At 45.3% G+C, this 15,258-nt stretch overlaps 1 protein-coding gene across 3 annotated transcripts in view; it reads left to right on the forward strand.

Annotated features, from left to right (window-relative positions):
- Nucleotides 1–15,258, forward strand: part of LOC124043276 (ribosome biogenesis protein bop1-like) — a 151,424-nt gene that overhangs the window by 90,311 nt on the left and 45,855 nt on the right. The window lies entirely within an intron of this gene.

The raw sequence follows: 15,258 nt of genomic DNA on the forward strand, positions 1-15,258 counted from the left end.
TCTCTAGTGTTAATCCTAAATCAATCACCATGCGTGCACACACACACACACACACCTCTCCTTCTCTAGTGTTAATCCTAAATCAATCACCATGCGTGCACACACACACACACACACCTCTCCTTCTCTAGTGTTAATCCTAAATCAATCACCATGCTTGCACACACACACACACCTCTCCTTCTCTAGTGTTAATCCTAAATCAATCACCATGCGTGCACACACACACACACACACCTCTCCTTCTCTAGTGTTAATCCTAAATCAATCACCATGCGTGCACACACACACACACACACACACTCTCCTTCTCTAGTGTTAATCCTAAATCAATCACCATGCGTGCACACACACACACACACACCTCTCCTTCTCTAGTGTTCATTTAAATTAGTTTGTTTTTCCCAACTAAAAAATGGTGATGGTAGGAATGAGCCCTCCATTAAGTTGTCAAAAGGGATACAACCAAATGTGTTCTTGTTTATCAGCTAGACAGACTGGGAGGAAGCCTGGGTGCTGTTATATAAATGGTCTTTATGTCTGTCCCACCATGTGTTGGTCCTAATGCAGACGGTTTTCTTTGTTTGGATGCCCCCTTTCTCATTCTTCTCATCTTGAAGCAATAGGGCAGGGTTTACCAAACTCGATCCTGGGGCACCTCTGGGTGCATGTTTGGTTTCTGCCCTAGCGCTACACAGCTGATAATGAGATGGTTATTTGAATCAGCTGTGTAGCGCTAAGGCAGCTTGGGAAACCCTGCAATGGGCTATTGGATGTCACTTTGTCTAAACTCCCGAGACTGATAAAATAGTAACGTTATGTGCTTACCTTAATGTTTCTTCAATTGGGCCACGGGTACTAAAGTACTATTTGAGAAGGTTCGGTCATACACATTTCCTAGGTGGCAAAGGTCCGGATGGGTATTGTCATTGATCGGCATAGTAACAAACCCCCACCTCGCAACCCCAAACTGTTTTAAAATGTTTCAGTTTTAAAGCAAATTTCCTGCAATTTTGACAGGTCTTAAGTGTGTTCATATGATACCAGGGATTGAGGCCCGGCTGTTCCAAAAAAAATATTATTTGATCCGGACTTGGCTGCATCAGGCTATTCCACCAATATTGGAATATTCTTAGTTATCGGCTAGTACCTGACTGCAGTGATATTACTTTGCTTTCAGTTTCAGTTGCTTTTTGTCCGTCCTCTGTGTTCACATCTGTGTTGATATGTAGCCTACTATCAATCAATGCCCTACATATGCACACTGACTACGCTAAGCTATATCACCTCTAGGATAACAAGGAAAAGGGAAGGGAGAGAATTTATCATTCTCACGTGACTCTTGGTTGCCTAATTATTAGTGTTCTTGCCCATAAAAAATGACATAAAAAATGACAAAGTAATATATATTTTTTTGCAAAGAAAAATGAAGTCATCTTCTTCCCCAAATTCCATGCTGCAATCCTCCTGTTATTCCTGCAGCCAAGGCATTCCAGCCACTGTGAGGAGGAAGAGGTCAGCGGAGTGGAAAAAGTGAGGCGAGCTCCCTCCTTCCTGGTGGCTGGAGAGAGTGAGAGAGAGACCTGTGCTTTTTCCTCCACCAACCGCAGCTGGTCTGCTCTCTCAGCGTTACCATCTTAATTTAACCCCTCCTACCTCCTGGCCTAACCAAAACTGTAGTCTGGGGGCCCTAACCAAAACTGTAGTCTGGGGGCCCTAACCAAAACTGTAGTCTGGGGGCCCTAACCAAAACTGTAGTCTGGGGGCCCTAAATCTATGATGGTCAGTCAATCCGGGAAATTTGAAGAACTTTCAAAGGGTAGTTGCAAAAACCATCAAGCACTATAAGGAAACTGGCTCTTATGACAGGGTCACTGCAAAGCTCTTATCAAGTCAAAAGGTGGCGACTTTGAAGAATTGTGTGTGTGTGTGTGTGTGCGTGCGTGTGTGCGTGTGCGTGTGCGTGTGTGCGTGTGCGTGTGTGTGTGTGTGTGTGTGTGTGTGCACGCACACACAAGATTAATGGAGGGCTCACACACACACACACACACACACACACACACACACACACACACACACACACACACACACACACACACACACACACACACACACACACACACACACACACACACACACACACACACACACACACACACACACACACACACACACACACACACAGTGGCAAGAAAAAGTATGTGATCCCTTTCGAATTACCTGGATTTCTGCATAAATTGGTCTGATCTTCATCTATGTCACAATAATAGACAAACGCAGTCTGCTTAAACTAATAACACACAAATTATTTTATTTGTCTTGTCTGTATTGAATACCAAATTTAAACATTCACAGTGTAGGTTGGAAAAAGTATGTGAACCCCTAGGCTAATGACTTCTCCAAAAGCTAACTGGAGTCAGGAGTCAGCGAACCTGGAGTCCAGTCAATTAGATGAGATTGGAGATGTTGGTTAGGGCTGCCTTGCCCTATAAAAAACACTCACAAAATTTGAAGAAGCCACTGCTGTCCAAAATAAACATTGCTACATGTCTGAAGTAAGCAAAAGAGCACCTGGATGTTCCACAGCGCTACTGGCACAATTTCTGTGGGCAGATGAAACTACAGTTCAATTGTTTGGAAGGAACATACAAGACTATGTGTGGAGATAAAACGGCACAGCACACAAACATAAAAACCTCATTCCCACTGTAAAGTATGGTGGAGGGAGCATCATGTTTTGGGGCTGCTTTGCTGCCTCAGGGCCTGAACAGCTTGCTATCAAAGACGGAAAAATGAATTCCAAAGTTTATCAAGACATTTTGCAGGATTTTGCACGCCCAATTTTTCAGTTTTTGATTTGTTAAAAATAATCCAATAAATGTCGTTCCACTTCATGATTGTGTCCCACTTGTTGTTGATTCTTCACACAAAAATACAGTTTTATATCTTTATGTTTGAAGCCTGAAATGTGGCAAAAGGTCGCAAAGTTCAAGGGGGCCGAATACTTTCGCAAGGCACTGTATCTGTTTTCATTCTATGGAGTCTCAAAGGAGTATAATAAAATTTGTACAAAAATTTGTAATTAGATTCTTTCATTTTTACACTGGTAGAGGAGCAGTATACCCTGTCGCAAACCTCCGCCCATAACTCATCACTGATAGTCAGACCAAGGTCCTTTTCCCAGATTATTTTCAAAGGAGTAAAGGAGGAGCTTCCTTTCTCAGAAAGGAGTCTATAGATGTAAGATATTTTGCCTTTAATGGATTGTGCTGTGACAAGAAGGGTTTCAACTTCATTCAACTGAGTTCTAAACCTCCTCTTGGAGGTAAATGAGGAAATTACATGTCGAATTCACTGCAGAGCTCTTGAAAAGGATTTCAGTGTAGTGGTTTTCTGATGAAATAGGTCTGAAAAGGTCCTGATTCCTAGAGTATGCCAAAGATTAAAGTTGGCATCCCTCAGGGCTTTTGGCAAGTCTGGGTTGCCTACTATAGGCGAGTGAAAACATATTTGGGAGGAAATGCCCAGGTATTTCTTACAGTCCCTCCACGCTAGTAGGGTGCTGTAAATCGCAAAGGTTTTGGCTATGTTGCCCACTTCACTAAAGTTATTAATGAATATAATTGAACTTGAACTTAAGGGCAATGAACCACAGGATTGGGCTTCTATCTGAATCCACGTTGACTCTTGTCTGTTTGTGATCCATGTTAGCATGTTGCGGATTTGGGCAGACCAGTAGTACAATTGAAGGGAGGGAAGGGCAAGACCACCTTTATTTAGATTCAGGTTTTGATAAAGTGGAAAACTTGATCCTCGGTTTTTTATTGCCCCATATAAATTTGGTGATGCTTTGGTTAGTTGTTTTGAAGAAGGAAACTGGGAGATAGCATGGGAGCATCTGAAATAAGTAGTTCAGTCTAGGGAGGACGTTCATACGGATTACATTAATTCTTCCTACTAAGCTAATTGGGAGGGAGATCCAGGTTTGGAGATCGTTCTTGATTCGATCCAGGAGTGGAAGATAATTTTCCTTAAAAAGGCTATTCAGATCTGGTGTTATGAAGATCCCGAGGTATTGAAACCCCTGTGTTTTCCATTGGAAAGGACAAAGTGTCTTCATAGAGCTGGTGAGTGTAATATTGAGAGGGCAGACAGTGGATTTGTTCAAATTGATCTTATAACCTGAAAACTTGCCATACTGAGCAATTGTGTCTAAAATGAGAGGGAGGGATTTCTCAGGGTTGGATATGTAGAGTAAGACATCATCTGCGTAAAGCGAAATCTTGTGCTGCAGGCCACCTGCAGAAACACCCATAATACTTGAATTGCTCCTTATCAGCTCTGCCAGAGGCTCCGCCCCAACAAGTAGAGCAGCGGGGACAGCGAGCACCCTTGTCTTGTGCCCCGTTCCAGAGGGAATCTGTCAGTGGTCAGTCCATTAGTAGTCACCATGGCATTTGGATGAGAGTATAGTGATTTGATCCATTTAATAAAATTTGGGCCCATATTGAACTTTTCTAAGACTGAAAACAGAAAGCTCCACTCCATCCTGTCAAACGCCTTCTCAGCATCCAATGAAGCCAGCAGGACAGGGGTCTTTTGTGCGTTTACTTGATCAATAATATCAAAAAGACGGTGAATGTTATCAGAAGAGTATCTGTCTCTAATAAATCTGGTTTGGTCCGCTTTTATTATTTTGGGAAGAAGAGTGTTTAGTCTTTTGGCGAGCAATTTGGTAATTATTTTATAGTCGAAATCCAACAAGCTTATGGGCCGGAAGGACGAGCAGGATAGGGGGTCCTTGTCCTTTTTTAGCAACACTGTAATGCGAGCTGTGTGCATTGAGTCTGGGAGAACTCCGTTTTTGCAAAAATCCTCCAGCATTGGCATGAAGATAGGGCTGAGCTGGGGCCAAAAAGCTTTGTAGAACTCTCTGGGGAATCCATCTGGGCCTGGGGACTTATTAGGTGGCATGGAGGTAATTGCCTCCAGGATCTCCTCAGGAGTGAAGGGGGAGTTGAGATCTTCTTGGTCGGTCTCTGATAGTTTAGGTAGCGAGATTCCCTCTAGGAAAGTGTGGAGTTCTGCCTCTGTGTGTTTTCTCTCAGAGGTATATAGTTTGCAGTAAAAATCATGAAAAGTTAAATTGATCTTTTTTGGGTCATATGTGACCTCGTCCTCTACCGTCCGGATAGCCATGATTGTACGCTCTGACTGCTCCTTTTTTAATTGGTAAGCAAGCAATCTACTGGGCCTATTGCTATACTCATGGTATTTCTGTTTAGTAAAGAAAACTTTTTTAAATCTCACGAGTGTAGTCCAAATTCAGTTTGGCTTTGGCTGCTTTAAGATGACTCCAGGAGGTGCTGTCTAGGGATTGTTTATGTATTTTTTTCACAGCATTCCAGCTCCCTCTCAAGATCTAGCCTGTGTGCTTCCATTGCTTTTTTCCTAGAAGAAGCATATGCAATTAGATGACCTCTTAGTGTGACTTTAGCAGCGTCCCACATTGTGGCCGGAGAAACAGGAGAATCTTTATTGTCTTGTGTGTAGTTGTCTATCCATGTAGTTACCAATGTATGGAACTCGTCATTTGATAGCATGGAGGTGTTGAATTTCCAGCTCTTTGACCTCGGGATGTTTTTGCAGAGGTCAAAGCGGAGGTGGACAAAGGCGTGATCTGAAAGTGCTATGGGTCCGATTGTACAAGTGGCTGAGTTTATGAAACTCTTTGGGATAAAAATGTAATCTATACGGCAGTAGGTGTTATGGACATTAGAGTAGTATGTATAGTCCATAGATGAGCTATTATTCTCTCTCCAGATATCTATCAGTCCCATCTCTTTTAGTAAGAGAGTTCAACATCTTTGCAGATCTAGGATTTGTGGTGGGGACTTGAGATGATTTGTCTAGGGTTGGGTTAAGGGTACAATTAAAATCTCCGGCCACCACACCAAAGGAGACACAATGCTCATTGAACAGGGTTATAATTTTTGACATGAAGGCAGGAGTATCTGTGTTAGGGGCGTATATGTTTTAATATAGTAATTGGTTGACCATATAGTGACCCAGTTATCAAAATAAATCTCCCCTCCGGATCAGATATGTTTTTGTCTATTATGAATGGAACATTTTAATAGATAAGTATGGCTGTGCCTCTACTGTTTGATTTGAAAGATGAGAAATACACCTGTCCCACCCAAGCTCTGCGGAGTTTGGCATGTTCAGCATCACAGAGGTGTGTCTCTTGTAATAGCACAATGTCTGCTTTTTCCTTTTTTAGAGCACATAGTATCTTTTTTCATTTTATTGCATGCCCTAGACCATGGCAGTTCCATGTCAATAGATTTAAGGTACTAGTCATCGTCATCGAGCAGTAATCGAACTTTAGTGCAAGTCATCGCTGGGTAAAAGTGGATAGTAATTACAGCTGCGTTCACATAAAAGGAAAATAAATGGTGTACATAAAATAATAATCTCTGAACACCCCAGCCGAGTTCCCAAACAACTCGACACATCCCGTTGGATCTATTACCCCCCCGCTCAGTCTCAATTCTGTGTTCCGAATAAAACAAAAACCGGGAACAGTTAGCAACGCACAACGTCTCTCTCTCCCCACCAAAGAAATGCCTCATCCTCTCCACCCCGCATTGAGTAAATAACACAGTTGCCATCGTCCAGACCACAGTAAAAGAGGGGAGAAAAATAAAATCAATAGCCCAGCCTACATATACCTCCCCCAAGGGACATAGGGAACCCCAGGTAATAATAGCAACAACAACAAAAAACAGGGAAATAAAAGTAGGCTGAAACATTAGTAGGCCTAGGTTAGGCTATACAGCCCATCCCTCTCAGTTAAAGGAAAATAAATATAAATTGGACGGCTATAATGACATTTAGGGGGTGGGTCTCTGGATATCGGCTATATGTCGTCTTACCTCCTTTAGTAATGGCATTAATCACATTTAGTATTTGGTCTGTTTCTCATTGGCCAGGATTGTCTTTCAAAAAAACGTTTTGCCTCTTCGGGAGTTTTGAAGTGTTGCAAGGCTCCTTGGTGAAGAATCCTGAGCTCGTTTGGGTATTTGAATCCCCTGAAGATGCCTCGGCCAATGGAGTATTTCTTCACTTCGTCAAATTCTCGGCACTTTCGGCGTATTCCAGCTGACAGGTCCTGGTGTAAAGCGAGTTTGGCGTTTCCCACTGTGATGGTGTTGTTTTTCACCGCCTGTAGGACTCGTTCTTTGTCGGTGAATCTCAGGAAACGTATGGTGATTGGGCGCGGTGGTTGTCTGGCTGCTGGTGGGGGCCTCAGTGCTCGGTGAGCTCTCTCGAGTTCTATGGGCCTGTCGGTGGGCAGGTGGAGCCACTCGGGAAGTTTGTCTTGCAGGTAGCGGATCAGTGGCATGTTTCCCTCTTCTTTTTCGCCCAGATTGAATAAAACACAATTATTCCTTCGCCCCCTGTTTTCCAGGTCCTCTGTTTTCTCTTCCAGATGCTCGATTTTCTTTTTAGCATATGCTATTGTTTCCATGACATCTGTCAATAAGTTTTCCATGGATAGGATTCGCCCCTCTGCCTCGTCCAGGCGCCCTGCGTTTATGGTTATCTTGTTGTTGATGTCAGGCAAAGCGTTTTCCAGGATTGTCACCTTGCCCCCTGTCACACTGAGCTGAGAGTTAATGGCATCTAATTTGGTGTTTAGTTCTGTACGTTGGGATCTCAACTCAGAAAGGATATCTTCGACAGAGTGCGAGGTTGGCATTCGTTGTGCCTCGTGGGGGAGCGGGTTCTCTTGCTCCTGGCTAATGGCGCTAGTTTTTTCTGAAGCTAGCTTCTTCTTGGAGGCTTTTTCCATCGCTAATACTCGAGTCCGGGTAAAAATGTCACCTGTAGTGTCGCCTTTTGTAGCCGCCATGACTTTTTCTTACTAAAGCTAAATGAGTGTGAACTTGGAGTGGAGGTAAGATTAGGAATTGGAAACTACTTGTGCGGAGCTCTTAGTTCATGCGGCCATCTCGTTCAAGGGTCACGTGATCCCCCGAGTAGACCTTTCTAATCAACCTGGCCCGGGTATCCTGGAAGGATAGAGGATCCTGTCAGTAGAGGATGCCTGGTTGCTCTTTTAAAGTGCTTTCTTCGCCATCTTAACTTCTTAAACCGAAATAATAAATGCCTTACCTTTGATGATCTTCTGTTGGCACTCCAAAAGCTCCCAGTTACATTACAAATGGTCCTTTTGTTCGATAATGTCCTTCTTTATATCCATACAAACTCAGTTTAATGGGATCCACCAAAATGGGAGCCACCTAGAAAAACTACAATTTCTGGCTCATTCTTCCAAAAACCAGCCTGAAACTCTTTCTAAAGATGGTTGACATCTAGTGGAAGCCCTAGGAACTGCAATCTGGGAGGATTGTGCCTTTATAATAAAAGTGACAGCCACCATTGAAAACAGTGGTACGCTGACATTTTTTTTTGGGGGGGGGGGGGTTGGCCTTGGGGTTTCGCCTGCCATTTCAGTTATGTTATACTCGCATAAATAATTGTAACAGTTTTAGAAACTTAGTGTTGTCTATCCAGATCTACCAATTATATGCATATCCTAGCTTCTGGGCCTGAGTAACAGGCAGTTTACTTTGGGCACGCTTTTCATCCAGATGTGAAAATACTGCCCCCTACCCAAGAGAGGTTAAATAAGCATGACCCACTCAATTTTTTTTTTTTTTACTAAGAACAGATATAGCCCTTGACTGCCCTTAACCAGCACAAAAACATCCTGTGACGTTCTGCATTAGCAACGAATAGCCCCAGCGATATGCAACTTTTCAGGAAAGTCAGGAACCAATATACTCAGTCAGTTAGGAAAGCTAAGGCTAACTTTTTCAAAGAGAAATTTGCTTCCTGTAGCACTAATTCCAAAAAAGTTTTGGGACACTGTAAAGTCCATGGAGAATAAGAGCACCACCTCCCAGTGCATGCTCTTCAAACGATTGCTGCCCGCACCCTCCCACCCGACTAGCATCACTACTCTGGATGGTTCTGACCTAAATATGTGGACAACTTCAAATACCTAGGTGTCTGGGTAGACTGTACATTCTCATGTTTATGTGTAACTCCAGACTCGCATCTCCAATCCAAAATTGAATCTAGAATCTGCTTCCTATTTTGCTACAAGCATCCTTCACTCATGCTGCCAAACATACCATCGTAAAACTGACTATCCCTCCGATCCTTGAATACCGCAATATAATTTACAAAATAGCCCCCAACACTCTACTCAGCAAACTGGATGTAGTCTATTACTGTGCCATCCATTTTGTTACCAAGCCCCATATACTACCCACCACTGCGACCTGTATGCTCTCGTTGACTGGCCCTCACTACATATTTGTCACCAAACCCACTGGCTACAGGTCATCTATAAGTCTTTGCTAGGTAAATCCCTGCCTTATCTCAGCTCACTGGTCACCATAGCAACACCCACCCATAGCACACGCTCCAGCAGGTATATCTCACTGGTCATCCCCAAAGCCAACATTTCCTTTGGCCGCCTTTCCTTCCAATTCTCTGCTGCCAATGACTGGAACGAATTGCAAAAATCACTGAAGCTGGAGTCTTATATCTCCCTCCCTAACATTAAGCATCAGTTGTCAGAGCAGCTTACCGATCACTGTACCTGTACACAGCCCATCCTGTAAATAACCCACCCACCTACATCATCCCCATTTTTTTACCTAGCCTCTTGCTTTTTTGCACCCCAGTATCTCTTCTTGCACATCATCTTCTGCACATCTACCACTCCAGTGTTAATGCTAAATTGTAATTATATCGCCTCTGTGGCTCATTTATTACATACCACCCTACTCTTCTACATTTGCACACACTGTACATAGATTTTTTTATTATGTTCGTTTATGTGTAACTCTGTTGTTTTTGTCACACTGCTTTGCTTTATCTTGGCCAGGTCACAGTTGTAAATGAGAACTTATTCTCATCTGGCCTACCTGGTGAAATAAAAACATCTCTGTCCGAGCTGGAAAGAACCGGCACAATGGAGTATGGTCATTGTAGTTAATTACTCATTTTATGTATTCCCTCCCTCCCTCAGTGTTATTGATCATTTTAGTTGAGAGTTCTGAAGTTTTGGAACCTGGTAGAGTTGGTTGGCCTGTCTATGGCAGGCTGAGCGCCACCTCATGCCAGCTACACGCCCTGGCGGATGGGCATCCTGGTTGGCATAATCAGAGGTAGTATGGATGAAGGCACGCCTGGAATGCTATTCTAATTGGACCTGCTGTCCCATTGGCTTGTGTTTGCCATGGTTTTCCTTCCACTCCTGAGGCCGGTGCCAAACCAAATGCCTTACAACACAGATGCATGGCAGTTCTGCATTCTTCAAACGTATTGTTCTCATTGAAAACAATTGGCTTAGCAGATTTATTTGGTGTATAATTTTGTCTGGTTTTCAAGCACTCTAAATACTTACTGGGACCTGAACCAAGTACCATAGAAGTCATGATTCAGTTATGAATGGCTCATTGGTCCTATCTAATTTCATGGTGTCATCACCCGTCCTCATGTTGTCTCTCCCCATAGGCCTGTGAGAAGTGATTTCCTTACACTTTAAGAGAAATAGGTGGCTAAGCATTCTCAATTCTCACATGATAGATGACTTGATAATAGTGATGACAGGACTGTACAGTGATCAGGCTGGTTGACTTATCACAGTGTAGTGTTACTCAATGGCCAGCCAGTTAGACCCACGGTGTGGCCCCAGTGTTGAGGAGGGAGGGGGTCACACACACACACACACACACACACACACACACACACACACACACACACACACACACACACACACACACACACACACACACACACACACACACACACACACACACACACACACACACACACACACACACACACACTGGGAGTGAAGGGGGTCAGAGGGGGCTTTTTTAAGAGTGGGTCCTGCTGAAAACTGAGAGGTGTCACGTTGCACTCTGCTCGCTGTAAGATCTGTGAGAACTCAGTGGTGTCTGTTTGATGTTGTCATCTCGTTAAGACACTGGATTGGGTGTGCTGGCTGGGACACACCAGCTGAAACATTGTAAAGAAAGAACCTACCTGAGAGGGGAAAAGTTTTAATCAATATTAGACCACCGACACCCTCCATTTAAACCACCACCTCCATCTGTACTGGATACCACCCTCAGCCGAACCTGTTGATCTGGGATGAATACGGTTAAACATACTTGGACAGGAGGGGGACCTGATCCTATATCAACACTCCTACTGTGAGAGGTTTTATAAATACAGGCCCTGGTCCTCTCCTCCCTTCCCTCCCTTCCCACTCTGTCCCTCTACCAAAGCACCATTTTGTGTATTGAGGTCCATTCAAAGCAGGCCTCTCTATCCAATCTAATGACATTTTCCATGGAAGTCTCCTCACCCTGACAGAACCCAGCCTGGCTGACTGACACTTAATAAAGCCCCGTGTTTGGCTGGCCGATTGAAAGCAGGTGGTGCGCTGCAGTCTCTACTCTCTCTGTACGGAGTCAAGTCTTGTGTGTCCCTATCTGTGCTGTCCCGGTTGAGACACGCACACATACGCGTGCACAGACGACGACGCACGCACGCACGCACGCACGCACGCACGCACGCACACACACACACACACACACACACACACACACACACACAGAATGTCCAGTTATGGGTGTGTTGGACTTGACAGTCGCAGCCCTCTCGGGCCCACAGCATTGACCAGTCCAGCAGTCACTCCCTGCAGTCACTACCTGACACTCAGTCCTGACATCCCAGCTTAACAGCAGCCAGCCAGGCGACAACAAGCAGCCTTTTGTAAGTGCTGAAAAAACATTGGGTAAAGCCAGCTAATACACTATGGGTCAATATAAGAATAGCCCTACTGTACGTTTTCCTTCCCATTCAGGATGAATGGGCTATGATGAATGGACAGAGTGGTCTTGGCATCATGACTGTATGATGGTAGAGTATGAGTAAGCAGTCTTTGTTCTTCTGGTTTTGGCCATGCAGCATTTCCGGTGAAAGTAAATGTCAGGGCATTCATACTTCTTGCGTTTCGCGAGCAGCGCAGAGCTGTTGTCAAGGAAGTGACTTTGTGTTTATACAGGACCTCCCACCCCATCCTACCGTCAACCAATCATGTCAATGCGGAGCTATGCAGAGCCCTCCGCATTGTTACAAAATTTGAGAGGCGCACAGAAATGTGGTACGGAGGTCAATACGGCCTCCAGAGGCTCTGCAATTGCCTCACACCCTCCGTATGGCATCTCCGACCACATTTGCCTCACACCCTCCGTACGGCGTCTCCGACCACATTTCAGATCAACCATAAATAGGCTTTAACTCCCGCTGGCGCTTGTCAACTTGAAGTATATTATTTTGGGCTGAATCCTATTGGGTTGTCATATGGGCCTGCTAGTTTCTGTTATACAATTATTGTGTGTATTGGAGTCATCCTTACCGTCGCAAAAAAATAAACGCTTGCGTTCAAAAATTCAGATTAAGAAAACAGAGTCAACATTCTGGCGACACATTGGAACAATAATCCATAAATCACTATTTTAACCCATCTCGTTGAATCTCATTTGCTTCGCTCGCTTCCTCCCTAGGCACATTGGAAGGAGGTGAGAGCCCACTCTCCGGTGAAACTCGATCCTGCGGACCGAAACTATCGCTTGCCCAGAAGTCGTCTGTGTGAATTCTGGAGCTCGCGAAATGGAACATTTGTCTGTCGTTGGCCCTGTTCTGCTCTCTCTCCTCCAGTTCTCCAGGCCCCAGACAAGCAGAAAGGCAGTGGTGTGAGAGGCAGGCCAGGGGGGCTGGGGCTGGCCATCAGGCCAGGTGGGTGTCATCACCCAGGCTGAGCAACACAAGGCTGTCCTGGTGGGGGGCTGGCTAATCCTTCTCTTCTGAGTGATTCTCCTCTGTTTAGTAGTTTACTGTAGCTTTAAGTGAAGGGCCTGGGCCTAGTACAGTGTAGCTTGTTGTGAAGGGCCTAGTACAGTGTAGCTTGTTGTGAAGGGCCTAGTACAGTGTAGCTTGTTGTGAAGGGCCTAGTACAGTGTAGTTGCTTGTGAAGGGCCTAGTACAGTGTAGTTGCTTGTGATGGGCCTAGTACAGTGTAGCTGCTTGTGGAGGGCCTAGTACAATGTAGCTTGTTGTGAAGAGCCTGGGTCTAGTACAGTGTAGCTTGTTGTGAAGGGCCTGGGTCTAGTACAGTGTAGCTTGTTGTGAAGGGCCTGGGTCTAGTACAGTGTCGCTTGCTGTGAAGGCCTGGGTCTAGTACAATGTAGCTTGTTGTGAAGGGCCTGGGTCTAGTACAGTGTAGCTTGTTGTGAAGGGCCTGGGTCTAGTACAGTGTAGCTTGTTGTGAAGGGCATGGGCCTAGTACAGTGTAGATTGTTGTTAAGGGCCTGGGTCTAGTACAGTGTAGCTTGTTGTGGAGGGCCTGGGTCTAGTACAGTGTAGCTTGTTGTGGAGGGCCTGGGTCTAGTACAGTGTAGCTTGTTGTGGAGGGCCTGGGTCTAGTACAGTGTAGCTTGTGGTGGAGGGCCTGGGTCTAGTACAGTGTAGCTTGTGGTGGAGGGCCTGGGTCTAGTACAGTGTAGCTTGTGGTGGAGGGCCTGGGTCTAGTACAGTGTAGCTTGTTGTGGAGGGCCTGGGTCTAGTACAGTGTAGCTTGTTGTGAAGGGCCTGGGTCTAGTACAGTGTAGCTTGTGGTGGAGGGCCTACAGTGTAGCTTGTGGTGGAGGGCCTGGGTCTAGTACAGTGTAGCTTGTTGTGAAGGGCCTGGGTCTAGTACAGTGTTGTGGCTTGTGGTGGAGGGCCTGGGTCTAGTTGTGGTGGAGGGCAGTGTAGCTTGTGGTGGAGGGCCTGGGTCTAGTACAGTGTAGCTTGTTGTGAAGGGCCTGGGTCTAGTACAGTGTAGCTTGTGGTGGAGGGCCTGGGTTCTAGTACAGTGTAGCTTGTGGTGGAGGGCCTGGGTCTAGTACAGTGTAGCTTGTGGTGGAGGGCCTGGGTCTAGTACAGTGTAGCTTGTGGTGGAGGGCCTGGGTCTAGTACAGTGTAGCTTGTGGTGGAGGGCCTGGGTCTAGTACAGTGTAGCTTGTGGTGGAGGGCCTGGGTCTAGTACAGTGTAGCTTGTTGTGAGTGTACTGCAAGTCCAAGTTCAGGTGCTTTGTCTTGCAATAGAATAGGCCGTATTAATGTGCAGACCAGGCTACATCAATGCGAGAGATGCAGTTAGCTGCCTACGTCTTTGGATGTGGTTATTGGACCGGTAGATCTAAATGTATGGTTATGCCTAGAGATGGAACGGCCTGGTTAAGGGTAGGGTTGGGGATAGTAGGTTTGGTTAAATGTTACGTCAAGGGCTAAGGTTAGGCGTAGGGTTAGCAAACCACCGTACGGAACCATTGACAATCTGCCGGCTATATCATTGCCTACATGTTTTGTTCTTGCAGTAGCATGTAGTTGTCAATGGTTCCGCGTTCATCCACCTCTGGCCTGCTCGCCTCCCTACCACTGAGGAAGTACAGTTCCCGCTCAGCCCAGTCAAAACTGTTCGCTGCTCTGGCCCCCCAATGGTGGAACAAACTCCCTCACGACGCCAGGACAGCGGAGTCAATCACCACCTTCCGGAGACACCTGAAACCCCACTTCTTTAAGGAATACCTAGGATAGGATAAGTAATCCCTCTCACCCCCCCTTTAAGATTTAGATGCACTATTGTAAAGTGACTGTTCCACTGGATGTCATAAGGTGAATGCACCAATTTGTAAGTCGCTCTGGATAAGAGCGTCTGCTAAATGACTTAAATGTAAATGTATTTGGTCTCAGCAACCAACCAGCGAGGGTGACCTTTATAGAGGTCCCCCATTAACAACCAGCCTGTTAGACAATGTGTTCCCAGACAAGGAAGTGTCACATTAGTTTTTCTCCTGTTTCTGTTCTTCTGGCTCCCTTGGTTATGTGCAGTAATACTTGTATGAACTTCAACACTGTGGGCCAACAAATCCACTAACTTGCAAAGAGGAGATACTGCTAGCACAATTGACATGTCCGTGCTTGTTCACAGTCTGGAATATGCTGATGTTGGCATGACCCTTATCACACAAGAGACACCACCTCCTCCATCTCACTCAGAGGTAGTTCTATAGAGCAGGGCCAATGCCCATTCAGTGTGTGTGTAATGAGTGGGGGCTT

Source organism: Oncorhynchus gorbuscha, linkage group LG09 (genome assembly GCF_021184085.1).
Source record: "Oncorhynchus gorbuscha isolate QuinsamMale2020 ecotype Even-year linkage group LG09, OgorEven_v1.0, whole genome shotgun sequence".
NCBI lineage: Eukaryota > Metazoa > Chordata > Actinopteri > Salmoniformes > Salmonidae > Oncorhynchus > Oncorhynchus gorbuscha.